The sequence below is a fragment of the Pelobates fuscus genome, chromosome 1, assembly GCF_036172605.1.
Source record: "Pelobates fuscus isolate aPelFus1 chromosome 1, aPelFus1.pri, whole genome shotgun sequence".
Classification (NCBI taxonomy): Eukaryota; Metazoa; Chordata; class Amphibia; order Anura; family Pelobatidae; genus Pelobates; species Pelobates fuscus.
The window spans coordinates 387772387-387788213 of record NC_086317.1 but is presented as its reverse complement, the minus strand read 5'-3'; the positions used below and the strand labels follow the sequence as shown (position 1 = coordinate 387788213).

Genomic DNA, 15827 nt, shown 5'->3' with positions numbered 1-15827 from the left:
AGATTGAGGTTATCACGGCTATACAGAGGTGAGCTTCCCATTTCCCTGCTATCAATGATAACTTTGGAAGCTCAGTCAGAGCGAATTTCATTCATGGAGTAATCCTGAGTCAGCCAAGTGGCACATCTAACAAAGGATCACACTAAATACTGTTCGCAGAGAACAGAGGGGGGAGGACACACACACACACAGACAGACCAGTTTGTTGCAATAAAAGTAGATTTTCCTTAAGAAGGGATACAAGGGGAATTACATAATATATATTTTTTTTTAATATATCTTTATTAGATTTTAAATTTTTTGAATCATTATCAAGACATTTATATCATACAAAATATAAAACTGTAAACAATTACCACAGTATTGTTAGACATCCAACCCTCCAAACTTTATCATAAAACATCTTTCACAGTTCAATTCATACATCATACATTCTTACACTCGTGGGAGTAGGCAGCACCTTACAATAGGATTTAAACATGCATAGTCAATTTTATCTATTAACATTTCTGTGTATACATCACAAAAGATTGTTATTATTGCTCATTATTTTCTAAGAGTTTTAAGCATTTTTTCCCCATTTCATATTTCTGTACATTATCCTTCCTCTTAAAAAGCCCTATCTCGTTTTTAATCTGAAGTTTTAATTGTTTCTCCCAATGTTTGAACTCAATTGTCGCGGAACTTTTCCACCCCCGTGCTATCAAAATCTTTGCTGCCATAAAAGAATGACAGACCAGAAATTGTTGGTATTTTAATAACTCAGGCCATTGAAGGTGTAGGAGGGCCCTTATTGGAGATTGTTCTATAAGAATTTTGTCCCAAACATATATTTTTCTAAAAACCTCATCCCATAATCTCTTAATTAATCCACAACTCCACCAAATATGGATAAAACTTCCCAAATTACTTCCACATCTCCAACATATTTTAGATTCATTGTGATCAATTCTGTTTAATCTCATTGGCACTAAATACCAACGATAGCAAACTTTATACTGAGTCTCAAACAATATATCGTTGTGAACATTTCTTTTTAACTGTATCAACATATTCCCCCACTTTATTGGGTCTATTTTTAAATTACATTCTTTTTCCCAACTTTTTATTTGTTTAGACCTTATGTTTTTGGGGGTCGCTCTTATAAGGGCATAACAATTTGCCATATTTTTTCGAGTACTATTATTTCCAAAAATCTGTTTTATGAGGATACTACTACTTATATTACTCTTAGCAAGTGATTTGTCCATAAAGGATTTTATTCTTAAATATCGAAAAGCCTCAGCCTGAGGGAGACCGAATTCCCTAGACAGAGTTACAAAATCTTTGATTCTATCTCCTATTGTTATATCATCCAGAGTTTCAATTTTCCTATCCTTCCAAGAGTCTATTTTTAAATCTGGCAATAAGGCTTCTAATGTTTCTATCCTCATGAACCCAAAAATGTTTCCCAGGATTTTTAGTTTTTTTCTAATCTTATTCCATTCTTTCAACAGGTATTCTAGAATTACACTACTGACTTCTTTTTCAATTTTCTTGGGTTGCCAGATGTACCTAATCAGTTCTTTTCCATTTAGGGCTCGGGTCTCTAAGCCAAACCAGCCAGATTTTTCAGAATCTTTTTTAATTAATAACTGAGTATGGAATATGATAGAGGCCTCATAATGGCTTGCTATGTTCGGGAAATTTACCCCTCCATGCTCAATATTGTTTATTAATTGGTCTAATCCAATCCGTGGTTTTTTCCCCTTCCAGATAAAATTTTTAATAAGCCTCTGTGTTATCTCCAACCATGGCAAAGGGATTTTTAGAGGAACCATTCTAAAAAAGTATGTCCATCTAGGCACTATGTACGCATTAATTACTTTTATCCTTCCTAACCAACTCAGAAACAAGGGGTTCCATTTTTTTAACGATATCCCAGTGGATTTCAAAAGCCTAGCAAAGTTAATCTCCACCATTTTGTCCAAATTCTCCGATATTATTACCCCTAGATATTCAAAACTCCCCTTCGATTCCACAAAGCAATAAGTCTTCAAAAATTCACTTTTCCACTCTTTGCTACAGTTTTTAAATAAGACAATCGTTTTATCTGAATTTATTTTATAGTTTGAGATAATACTAAACATTTCTATTTCTTTTATCAAGTTGTCAATTGATTTAATTGGGTCTATTAGGGTCAAATGGTATCGTCGGCATACATACTTATTTTTAATTCTCTATCCGTAGTTGGTACTCCCCGGATATCCGGGTTCTCTCTTAATCTAATTGCGAAGGGTTCCATTGAGAGAATGTATAAAAGTGGGCACCCTTGCCGTGTGCCATTTCTCAATGGAAACCAGTCAGAGCATAAATCTATGCCCACTACCCTCGCCGTAGGATTTTGATAAATAGAGCCTATTGCCGACAACATCCATCCATCTATGCCCATTGCCCTCAATACTCCCATCATATATCCCCACCCGACCCTGTCAAAGGCCTTTTCTGCATCCAGTGACAGGGTCAGGAGGGGAATTCGCATTCTATCACTCCAATCCAGAACATTAATCATTCTTCTTATATTAGTACTAGCCTGTCTGGTTGGGACAAACCCTATCTGATCTCTATCTACCAATTCCATTATTATCCTTTTCAACCTATCTGCTAATATAGATGAAAATAGCTTTGAATCGACGTTGATAAGTGATATCGGGCGATAATTCTTTAGATCTTGAGGATCCTTATCTTTTTTATGGATAGGGATTATATTTGCTTGTAATAATTCTCTAGGGCCTGTACCTTTCAGAGAGATTTCATTATATGTTCTAGTCAAATATTCTGCCAATATATCTCCATAGACCTTATAAAATCTATTAGTCAGACCATCTGGGCCAGGAGTCTTATAGTTCACAAGTTTTTTAATTGCACCTGTAAACTCCATAATTTGTAGAGGGGCATTGAGCATTATTTTCTGTTCTTCAGAAATCCTAGGGAATTTAATTTCCCTCAGATAATCGTTTATAGCCTCTTCTTTTGATTGATTTGGTAAATTATACAACTTTTCATAGTATTTTTGAAACGCCTTTGCTATTGTTTCTGGTTTTCTACAGATTTCTGATTCAATTCTAATACTGCTAATCCTATTTTTACCATTTTTTGTATTTTTAAGTTTTTTTGTTAACCACTTATTAATCTTATTGTTATCATAATAAAAATTGGATTTCATCCTCTCCAGATTTTTCTCTATTCGTTCTTTCTCCATTTTTTCTATTTTCATTTTAATCTCAGAGAGTTGCTTAAAAGATTCATTACTTAGAGATCTTTTATTTCTTCTGGCCAACAGATAATACTCTATATATAGTTTTTCTCTGGTCAGACCTCTATCTCTTTGGATCTTTTTCTTAAGTTTAATCAGATACCCCCGTACCACTGCTTTGAATGCACACCAAATGGTGGTTATCGGGAGTTCTTCTGAGATATTCTCTCTAAAGTACAGTTGAATCAGTTCTCTGATTTGTGACTGATCTTTACTATTCTTCAAAATGCTGTCGTCTAAACGCCAGGTCGTTTTAGATCTGTACTTTTTAACATCGGTTATAGAAAAAATAGTATAGCTATGGTCTGACCAGACATTCTCTTCTATATATATGCTTTTTATTTGTTCCACTAAATTAGCTTCCCCCAACACAAGATCAATTCTGGAAAGTGGAGAATGTACCCTTGAGAAATGCGTATATTCTCTTCCCTCTGAGTTAAATACTCTCCATATATCCAATAAGTTATTTTCTAGAAGTGAGTTTCTCAGAATCCTAGCTTGATTTATCAAATGTTTAGTTATGGGCTTATTATTTTTTGTTTTTTTATCCAAGACTGTATCCACCACACAATTAAAGTCTCCTGCAATAACTAATAATCCTGTCTTAACTTTGTCCACCTTTTCCATAATCTCTTTAAAACATTTAGTAGGTAGTACATTTGGGAGGTATACATTTACCAAAGTGTAAATTTTCTCCTCCAACTTGCATATTACTATCTGGTACCGTCCTTCTATGTCTATATCTTCATATATGATTTCTCTATTTATTCTTTTTGAAAGGATTATGGCCACTCCTCTTTTCTTTTTCTTATTCAAGGCTGCTTGAGAGATTATCTCATATCCTTCATAGCTCCAACTAGTCCTATCTTCACGTTTCCAATGTGTCTCCTGCACCATCGCTAAGTCTATTCCTTTTTTTTTAGCAATCCTCTCATCATGGCCCTTTTATATGGGGTATTTAGCCCCTGTACATTTAGTGAGATACACTTCATGTTTTATGTTTTCCTGTAACACCTATTCCTGCTGCCATCCCTCCCACTTCATTCACACACATCTGAGCTCTCATAGTACAGAGTAGCCCATTCCCAAACATTCTTACTTGTTGTTTCAAGAGATAATAAAAATTAATCATCTCTTCAACCTGTAAGCCTTGACGGTATCTTGTGTACTGTCTAGGGCTAAGGTCTATCTCTGACCTTAAAGTGGTAGCTACTCAGGGGGAATCAGAGCAAATGCAGCCATTTTTCCTTTTTTTTTCCTCCTTCCTTCCTTCCCCTTGTCTGTCCCTCGTACTGGGCAGAGAGAGAGAGAAAAAAAAAAGACCCCCTTCCCTCCCTTCCCCCCCCCCTGTTCTAATTATTTATAATCTTCCGTAAATCACTAATTCTTCTCACAGGACTTTTAATGAAACTGTGTATTTTCCCTTAATACTTAGGTGTTCATATTATTATTACCCTTAATCCCTTATTTCACCTTATCCATGCAAAATGTTATATTCTCTTGTTCATTTATATCCCCTACACAAAACTCCATCTATTCTATATTATATTTAACAAATCTCTTAATAATTTGTCTATTGTTATGTGTCACGTATCAAAATATCACAAACAACACCCCTCCGTGTTATACAATATCATTATATCCTTCTAATTATTTATAATATCTCCTGTGCAAAAAAATCCTCCCTTGATCCCAAAATGCATCTTCCCACTCCATTGGCGCTAATATAGTGTAAATCTTAATACTTAAGTGCTCACATTTTTTTTATCTATTACGCCCTTGTTTCCTCTTATATTTATCAAAATTTCCTTTCATATTATATCCCTAAACAAAATTCGTCCATTTCTATCCCCTATACCAAAACTCCATCTATTGTGTAGTTATATTTAGCAAGACTCTTGTTAGTTTATCTCTTTTATGTATCCCTTATCAAAATATCACACACAAATTCGCACCCCTCCGTTTATGCAATATCATTATATCCTTCCAATTATTTGTGATACCTCCTGTGCAAAGATCTTCCCTTAGTCCTGAAATGCATCTCCTAACTCCAATAGTGATTATATACTGTTACTCTTAATACTTAAGTACTCACAATATTTGTCTATTACTCCCTTATTTTCATCTTATACTTAAAAAAAAAAAAAAATTCCCCTTCAAATTATATCCCAACATTCATCTATTATATTTACATTAGAAAGTCTCGTATTAATTTATCCGTGGGATAACATATCTCATACACGATTTCGTGTTCAGCACTCTTGTCGGGAAAGAAAGAAAAAAAAAAAAAATTCTCTCTCTTTCTCCACTCCTCCTCCCTTTTTCGCCAAAGTTCTTGCATTTTTCTCCTTATTACTTAAATTGTTGAGATGTCCATTCTTCCAATTCTTTTGGGTTCAGAAAGACTTTTCTTGTATCATTCCAATTTATTGTAATAGCCTTGCCTGGTCCCCATCGATATCCAATATTTCTTTCTTTCAGTGGTTTCAATTTTTCAAAATATCTTTTTCTCTCCATTCTTACTGCTCTAGGTAGGTCTTGATAAATTTGGATATCTTTAAATTTATCCTCTTCTGAGAATTTTTTGTTTCTTATTGCATTTATTATTTGTTGCTTGGCAATCAGGGAGTGTAGAGTAACCATCGTATCTCTAGGAAAGGCGTTCTGGATTCCTTGTGGCTTCTTAATTCTATATATGTTTTCCATACACACTGCCGAAACTAGAGTTTGCAAGTTTAATGCTGCAAACAGCCCATTCAAATAATCCTTGATTTTATCATGAGAGATATCTTCTGGAATATTCTTTATCCGTATATTTTTAGCTCTCATTCTTTCTTCCATCATATTTACTCGGTCTTCTAAATTGTTTATTTCCACCTTTATTTTGGTTTGTTCTTCTGTGATTAGATTATAATGGTTAGTTATTTGTTCTTGAGATTCTTCCACTTTTACTATATTTCTGTTAATTTCTTCCATTTGTCTTGTCATTTGAACTGTGCTGTTTTCTAATTCTTTTTTGAAAATTTCAGTTTGGTTGTCCAGGCTTATCTTTATAAAGTCTTGAAAATTGGTTATTGAAACTCTTTTATCTTCCAATGTTGATTCGTCCAGAAAGGATAGTTCCTCACTCTGTTTATTATGTGGTGAGAAAAAGTTTGAGACCGCTTTTTCATTTTTATTATCTTTTTTGACCTCCTTGTTTTTTTTTGAGATCTTTGGCATCGCCATCTTTTTTTTTTTTTTTTTTTGTGTCTAGAAACCCTTATCCTTTCCACTTTCTCCCTAACTTCTCCCTTTCTTTATCTTATCTTGAAAACAATCTGTCCTTATAATCAATTTTTATGGTCTAGACTTTATTGTGATTTGACCTTTATGACTTTTATGCTGTTTTTCTCCCCCAGTTTCTTGGTCTCATTATTTTCACAATTATTTGCAAGGAATCCAATAATCAAATGATCCAATTAGGGATCCAATTAGAGGTCCAAAGATACCAGTAATGTCATTCAGGGAAATCAAGCGTTATAAAATTCCCATCTATGATCTTGCAAGTCCAACATATGTATTTTAAGTGGTATCAGCCACCACAACAAAAACAAACCAAACTGAAGCAGCAAAATAGCACCAAAATAGTAGTTGTTTATCAACTGATAGTTAAGCTGTTAGAATTCTCCTCATCTGTTTCTCAAACAATCAGTCCTTGCCATCAAATCTTGTGGTCATAACCCTTCTATTTTGTTAAACCACTTTATTCAGCCACTGATTATATTTTGACCTTTATATTGTCTCTCATCCAATTTTATATACTCATGTTATTTAATAGGTTGTTTAACAAAAAATAAAAATCAAGGGTATTGATCTATAAACTTGCAGCTTCCAGCAGTTATATCTTAAATGGTATCGGCCACTGCTTCAAAGTAAACCAAGCCACATAGAAATCGCTGTGGTTGTTTACCAGCTAATACTCCAGTATACGTCCGGCTATCCGATTATAAATCCACATAGATTAGTGCCAGTATTAATATATACCCCGATTCCTCGTCTCCTTGTAGTTGTGTGTCCACATTTCTCCAGAGGGATACCGGGCAGCTGCTGCTTCTCAGTTCCCCGACGAGCTCAGCACAGACGCCATTTCCTCGTGGCTGCACCTTCCTCCGTTACCCCCATTGAGCTCCACCTCCCGGTGCGTGCGCTTACGTCCCGCCGCGCTCCGTCATCACGGCCTATGACGGTGTTAACAAACACAGGACAAGGACGGAATTACATAATATTATATTGTAATGAGTTTTCCTTTAAACCGAATTGAGGTAGGCTAGAAGCTTAAATCATTGATCAAAAAAAACAAAACAAAAACACAACCATATTACAGAAGTACTCTTATATTACAATTATGCACTAGTACTTCAAATCTTATCCCCATCACCCCCCCCCCCACCCCCCCAAGAAAAAAAAATTCCAGTATAGAAAAGACAGAAATCAGAAAGTGGTTTGTTATATCACACTTAAGTACACACTTTATAAAACAGTAGCTGGAAATATATATATTCTATTATACAAGTACAAACAGTGAATGCTCATTATCAGAGCAAATAGTGCTGGAACTTATTAACATACACCTTTGCAGTTAATGTGACTGAACTTTATAGGCGTGTCTGAAGAGAATTTACGGTTAGAATAACAGCTCAAAATGCAAATATATTTTACTCAATGAAAATCCCATCTGAAAAATTACATAAGTAGGCATTTATGTTAAATACCGTAGGTCTATTTTCAGACAGAATTTAATGTAGGAAATTATAAAAAAAAATAAAAAAAAGTCAAAGGTTTGGCAATATAATTAAAAAATATGGCAGGAAGCCATAACAGTTTTTCCCATTTATATTAGTAAACGTGTTGTGTTATAAAAAAAAAAAAAAAAAATGCTGATGTTCCTTGGTCCATGTTCTGCTCAGTGAACTGTGATACACTTGTCACCGGTTACTTTTTGAATTCTCTTAATTCCAGAGAAATTTCAAAGCAATTTCTGATGAAGAATTTCCCAAACCATTTTCTTTCTGAAGTATGGCATGTGACGCTGCAATCAAAAAGAAAAAGGGGGGTGAAGGGGGGGTGAATCTGATTATCTTAGCAATTATAAACTTGTTAAGAATAATGTCTTTGTCAACAGGGGTCCTCTGAAACACTGCTTGGATACAGAATATCTAACTGAACCCAGTATTATATCTGCTTTTTAGTGCCAATGATGTGGAAAAAAGCATTACATTCTAGGATGGGACATTGTCTTAAGGGAATTGACAGGAACTGAAGATGGATGCTAGGAGAAAGATGGCGAAACAAGTAAGGGAAAGCTTTAAGTAAGTAAAGACCCTTGAATGACTAGTGACATTTGGTGAAGTCAATAACACACAAAACATTTAAATAAAATAGCATTATTGGAGTGGGGATAAACATAGAAAACTGAAAATCTGTTAGACTGTATTGAAGTATTTTCATATTTGTTTTGCTGCATAATTTCCCAAAGACCAAGAGGTTGGATGAAGAGAGATAAATAGAATGGACTATACAGAGACATTACTTTAATATCTATTAAGAAAAAGCAGAGTGAACAAAAAAAACAACAAAAAAAACACACACAGCACTATAACAAAAAGGGGATAACAGCAAGCAATGCTTTGAAATGACCTGGGTAAATGTGATTGGCTTATCTTTGGTAATGTAGTCTGCATACTTGCAGGCAAACATTCCACAGTCACTCCCATTCATTTGTTGTGGGATTTCCTAAAAATTAATATTTAAGCATTACATTTAAGTAAGCATAACAAAGACACAGGTATAAATGTCACAAAAGCATACTTGATTGTTCTTGCAGGACAGAGACCAATCATTTGTGTCAAAACATACTCCCTTTTTATCTAGGCTTTCTTGTTTTAGGTAATATCTGTATGGAGGAAAAAAAAATGATAAACTTGCTTGAACAACTACACATACATACACACACACACACACACACACACTTATATAATACTTAAGGGTTTGTAGACTAATCTCCAAACTGCAAGGGATGAAAACATGCATTGCAAATTTGTTGACTATAACAGAGTGGGAGAAGTTTTCTTAATTATCTATTGTTGACTACATTTTGCCTTCAACTCACTACAATTCAGAGTTTAGTAAATAAATCCAATAACCAAGCAGAAGGCCAGAATTTCACTATAGGAGATTACAGAATTTGAAGTAGCAACTGAAAACTGGCAAGATGGAAGATTTCTACAAATCGATTTCTGGAATCATTAATAATTGCAATGTTCTATGAAAAACTTTTATTAAAAACAAAGTGAATGTAATAAGTACTTGGTTAAAATAAACAAATGTTTATAAATCAGGAGTACTTACAATAATATTCTGCAAGCTTCATTATTTAAACCACCCATGGAGTCATAATATGTGATGGAGTTTTTCCTAAAATCTATCACCTGAAAGGGGAGCGAAAAATAAAATCAAAAACAAAAATTTTTGATTTCCTCCTATAGATTAGACAAACAATTAGAAAAAGTGATATACTGAATCAATATAGAACAGTTTAACAACTAGAACTCAATATACTTTTCATTTAAATGGGTGCATCTCTTTACTTACTGCTAAACACCAATGAACTCCAAGGTGAACTGGAACCAATATAATGTTCATTGAGAATATGTCCACCTTTTTTGTCCATCTTTTAACAGCTTGATAGCCATTTTTCAACTTGGGATAAAAGAATGTGTTGAATGCATGGACCGTGGGCAAACACTTTTTCTTGCTTTCCACCAAAAGATTCATATAAAATGTATAATCTGCATGTATAGAGTGAAAAGTGACAGATTGTACTTTATAATACTTAAACAAATTGAAAGATTTAAAGCAATATAAAGATCTGTTTAAAGATCTTTATAACTAGATCTGTTTAAACTAGAAAAATTTAAGCTTAGGATTTTAGTTTGACCCCCCCCCCCCAAAAAAAAAAACACACAAAACACACTACTACACAGTTAAAATACATACCTCATCATTTAGCTAGTTCAGATTATTCAGTGTCATAATGTCCTTTCGGGTAATTGCTAAACGAAAGGCTTCACTTAACCCCTTCAGGACCGCTGACGGTTCAGGACCGTCAGCGGTAAAACATGCGTTTGGACCGCTGACGGTCCTGAACCATCATAGCAAAAAACGGGCTGCAGGAAGCTATCAAAGATCGCTCCAGCCAGTATAATGCTGTAACTATCTGCCAGACATCCCAGGCAGATAGTAACCGCCAATTGCGGCGTGTGAGCGATCCGCGATCGCTCACAATTGGCTGCTGTCAAAGTGGGTGTTACAAACACTCACTTTGACAGTGATCTCTGCCCCTCTCTCCTCTGTAGCGTTTTGTGAGGCGAGAGAGACAGACGACAGTCAAGACGACATGTCATCTGTGTGTGAGCCGGCTGAAGAAAGAAGCTGTGCTTCCTCTGCTATGCCAAATGTGGAGGAGGACTGGGTCCCTCCACAGTTAGCCAAGCCCAACGTCCCCCCTTTTAGTGCCAATGCAGGCATTAATGTTAATGTGGATGGCTTCTCCCCAATGCAGTATGTAGAACTATTTTTACGGGATACCATCTGGGAGGAGATTGCTTCCCAGACTAACTTGTATGCTACCCAATTTATTGATAACAATCCAGGTAGCTATACAGCCAGGGAGCATGACTGGCATCCCACAGATGTCCCAGAGCTTAAAAAATTCTGGGCTCTTACAATGCTCATGGGGATTATAAAAAAGCCATCGATTCGCTCATACTGGAGCACCAACCCAATAATGTCTAGTCCAGTATTCTCCCAAACCATGCCTAGAGCCAGATACGAGTTACTGCTGAGATTTTTACATTTCAGTGACAATACCCTCTGTCACCCTAGAGATCACCCCCAATACGATAGGCTTCATAAAATATGCCCACTGCTAGACCATTTTCAGGACAAATTTTCGGATGTTTATACCCCCCAACAAAATGTATCCATAGATGAATCTCTAATGAAATAGAAAGGGAGATTAGGGTTCAGACAATACATCCCCTCAAAGCGCTCTAGGTATGGCATAAAACTGTACAAACTGTGCGAGAGCGAAAGTGGATACACATTTGCCTTTCGTGTATATGAGGGGAAAGATGGGCAACTGGACCCTCCTGACTGTCCTGACTCCCTGGGGACAAGTGGCAAACTTGTATGGGACCTACTAAACCCCTTGTTTAATAAAGGTTACCACCTTTATGTGGATAATTTTTATAGTAGTGTTCATCTATTTAAAACACTTTATGCTTTACAGACACTGGCCTGCGGCACTGCCAGAAAAAATTCCAAAGACTTTCCACGATCTCTCATAGATGCAAAATTAAAAAAAGGCGAATGTAAAGCACTTCGCAAAGCTGAAGTGCTTACACTAAAATTTAGGGACAGGAAGGATGTCAACATGCTCACCACCATCCATGACGAACGCATGTCAGACGTCTCTGTCCGGGGCAGAGTAGAGTCCAAACCGGTTTGCATCAGGGCGTATAATAAGTACATGTTGATTTGGCTGATCAGCTGATGCAGCCATATCTTATTTTACGAAAAACCAAAGCATGGTATAAAAAGGTGGCTATCTATCTGATGCAAATAGCAACCCACAACTCATTTTTACTTTTTAAAAAAAATAATCCAGGGAAAACCACCTTTCTCCAATTTCAGTTGAAAATAATTTCTTTAACAATTTATGGAGATGGACAAGTTCCAACAACGGTGCAAGCTGAGTCCAGACATTTTATTTTTAAGTTACCGCCAACTGCTAGAAAAAAAAAACCCCAGAAAAGTTGCCGGGTCTGTTTTAAAAACGGGAAAAGGACAGACACCCCTTTTCACTGTCCTGATTGCCCTCCGAAACCAGGACTCTGTGTAGGAACATGTTTCAAGCTGTACCACACAGAACAGTTGTAAGAAGTGTTCCTGAATTTTTATTTTATTTTCTGTTTCTTTGGAAAGCAGCCATTTTTTTGTTAGTCAGTTTCCTTCCCCCAAATCTCCAGTTAGATTCTATTTGCAGGAGTCAGTTTAAAGATTGCTGCTAAATGTACATTTGCTACCTGCATATTTGGTCTAATAAGTTTTCTAGCAGTAACACATAACCAGCTGGCCAAAACCAGATGACGTGTGCATAAAAAACAGAATTAAAAAATTACCACTACATTTTCTGTTTTTTGGGGGGCAAAATGGTTGGGGGAAATAAGTCAAAACACCCCATATTCTATAACCTTTGATGTCTACTTTATAAAAATATATACTATATATACTTTCATGATGGTAACATTAACTAGGGGGTGCAAAAATATGTCAAACTGAAGATAGATCAAGCATACCTATATATCAAGTTGAAAAACTGACATGTACAAGTTCTGATTGTTGCCTTTTGGCCCCCAAACAACCCAGCAACCCTATACATGGGGGGTATCACTGTACTCGGGAGATGTTGCTGAACATATTGGGGTGTTGTTTGGCAGTGACACATAACAGGATCTGTTAATTCATGCCTTAAGTGTGTGTGTGTGACAAAGAAACAAAAAAAGATTACTACCCAAAAGTTTGGCAAAGGCTGGTGGTAGAATTCAGCGCATGAAAAGTGTTAAAATACCACCATTTAAAATACCCTTGGTTGTCTACTTTTCAAAAATATATGGTTTGATGGGGGTAAAATACATTGGCTCAAATGGGACATGGGCGCAGGTTGATTACATGTCAAAATTCCAAGTTGGGAAACTGATAAACGCACCTGGCAAACGTGACCTTTTAGCCCCCAAAGAACCCGACAGGCCTATGCATGGGGGGGTATCCGTGTACTCAAGAGATGTTGCTGAACACATATTGGGGTTTTGTTTGGCAGTGACACATAACAGGATCTGTTAATTCATGCCTAAAGTACAATGTGTGTGAAAAAAACAGAAACAAATTTACTAACTCAATGTTTGACAAAGCCTGGTGGTAGAATTAGTGCATGGAAAGTGTTAAAATACCACCATGTGAAAAAGGGTGTCTACTTTTCAAAAATATATGGTTTGATGGGGGTAAAATACATTGGCCGGCTTCATAAATGTCCCAAATAGGACATGCATGCAGGTTGACTACATGTCAAAATTCCAAGCTGGGAAACTGATATGCGCACCTGCCAAATGTGGCCTTTTAGCCCCCCAACAACCCGACACACCTATACATTGGGGGTATTCCTGTACTCGAGAGATGATGCTGAACACATATTGGGGTGTTGTTTGGCAGTGACACCTAACAGAATCTGTGAATTTATACCTGAATTGCAATGTATGTGAAAAAAATAAAAAAATATAAACTACCTATGCAAAGTTTGGCAAAGGTTTGTGGTAAAATGGCTGCATAGAAAGTATCAAAATATTCTTAGATGAATACCCTGGGTTATCTAGTTTAAGAAAAATATATACATGTGGGGTGTTTTTTGGAGATTTATGACATAAGAGTGTTACAATGTCACTATTGATACATCTGAAAAAGGTGCATTTTGAAACAGCAATTTCCTACTTGTACTTATAGCCCTATAACTTGCAAATAAAAGCAAAAAAACTCGTAAACATTGAATGTTTTTAAACTCAGGACAAAATTTTTAATCTATTTAGCAGTTTGTTTCATTCGATTTTGTAGATCAGTAAAAGATTTTTTAAGTAGAAGTCAAAACATGTGTTTTTTTTTATTTTTCACCATATTTTATTATTTTTTTAAATAAATTATATGACATGATAAAAATAATAGTATGTAAAGAAAGCCCTTTTTGTCCTGAAAAAACCCAATATATAATTTGTATCGGAACAGTAAATGAGAGAGCGGAAAATTACAGCTAAACACAAACACCACAAAAGTGTTAAAATAGCTCTGGTCCTTAACGTACAAACATGGCAAAAACAGTCCGGTCCTGAAGGGGTTAATACTTCCTGATATTATTTTTAAACCTATGCCCCTCTAATTTAAGACTATGTTCTGTTGTTGTGGAGCTCCTAAGAAGAAATGCAGATTTTGCGGCCTACTCAAGCCAGGAGCTCAGTGGACGGCCGCTGCTTCTTTCTCGTGCCTGAATGCAGAGCAGGGGCTATTTGAATACCATCTCTCTGGTCCCATTCCTCCCCTATGGACCAGTGGGGGTTATCCCAGTCCCCGCTGGAAGACTCTGAAGCTGTCCTCAAAGGGGCCTGTGAGTAGCTCACCGAAGCAGGTTATCCAAAATGTACATATAGAGAGATGGCCGGATAGTGAATGTCAAAGGACAGAACAGGGGGTAACCTTAGGTTATGAGAAGGAGAACGAGAGGAGAGCAGGGTCTGTCCTATGGAGTATGGTTATATACACCATATGTCGTGAATGAACAGTTAAAATTGATAACTTTATTTAGTGAAAAAAACACACAACACACACTGAACTATATACAAGGGGGGAAGAGGGAGGGGAGACAAATACATAGGGTGCAAAGCACCTAATATAATACCACTACCTAACTCCAGTACTAGGTAAAGGGTGCAGGCAACAGGGTACTCCAGTGATGAGTGACCTGCCGAGAGCGAGTCAGATCACTTAGTGCTGAAGTAAGGGCTCAGCAGGGCTAAATACCTTAGTGCACAGAAAATGTTTTGTCAATTCACTATGATAAGTAACAAGAACTATTTAAAGCAGTATTAATAGTGCTTCCTCTTCCAATGAGAGTAAAGCCGAGCTGAATTAGCCTGTGTATCACTTCATGTGAAGTGTCTGCAAATGGTAACAAAGTACGTTTGTACACTACTGGGTATAGAGTGTCTACAGGTGATAACAGAGTACGTCTGTACGGATATCGTGCTTGAGTTTATGGTCGGAGCCTAATATGTCTGGATAATTCCGTGCACCACTGCCTGTTACAGTTATTGCAGGTGGTCACGGGGTCCGTCTGTGGAGAAATAGTGTAGCGGGTTAGGGCTAAAATGCCGAGGTCAGTTGCTAGTAGGATCAGTTCGTACTACGTTGCTGTCCGGATTGCAAACTGATACCCGTAAGGCTAGAGAGAAGGTTTCCCCGTGATGGGGTATTACCTCTTTCAGTGGTTGCAAATATTACCAAAGTTCAGCTGCACATGTCCCATATTTGTCGCAGGGCTACAGATGGCGAGGCAAGTTGCTTGGAGAAGCAGTGCGTGGTAGGCCACTTTCCAGGATGCAACTAGTTACCATAAAGTAGTCAGCCGTGTGCATGGGAAAGTATCCACAAGGAGAGTGGATACAATGGCACAAAAAGTGAGCATGTATAGAGTCGTATGTGCTAGACCCTATACCTGTGCCCCGTGGGTTGTAAAGTTGAGGCTAAAAAAAACGTCGTCAATTACCTAGCAAAAGATACTTGTTTAACCAGCTGACTTAGTTGAGCCGGATATAGGGTAAAAGAGAATGATGCCTTCATGGGCACCAGGTATAGGAAAGAGGTATATAGAGAGGGAAAGTACAGTCCT

At 36.6% G+C, this 15827-nt stretch overlaps 1 long non-coding RNA gene across 1 annotated transcript; it reads right to left on the bottom strand.

Moving 5' to 3' along the window:
* Positions 1-9181: 9181 nt before the first annotated feature.
* Positions 9182-10087, bottom strand: LOC134596011 (uncharacterized). The gene is made up of 3 exons (XR_010090329.1): positions 9929-10087; positions 9686-9765; positions 9182-9230 (listed from the first exon to the last, which is right to left on the bottom strand). It is a non-coding gene; the product is annotated as an uncharacterized LOC134596011 (long non-coding RNA).
* Between the last annotated feature and the right edge of the window lie 5740 nt (positions 10088-15827).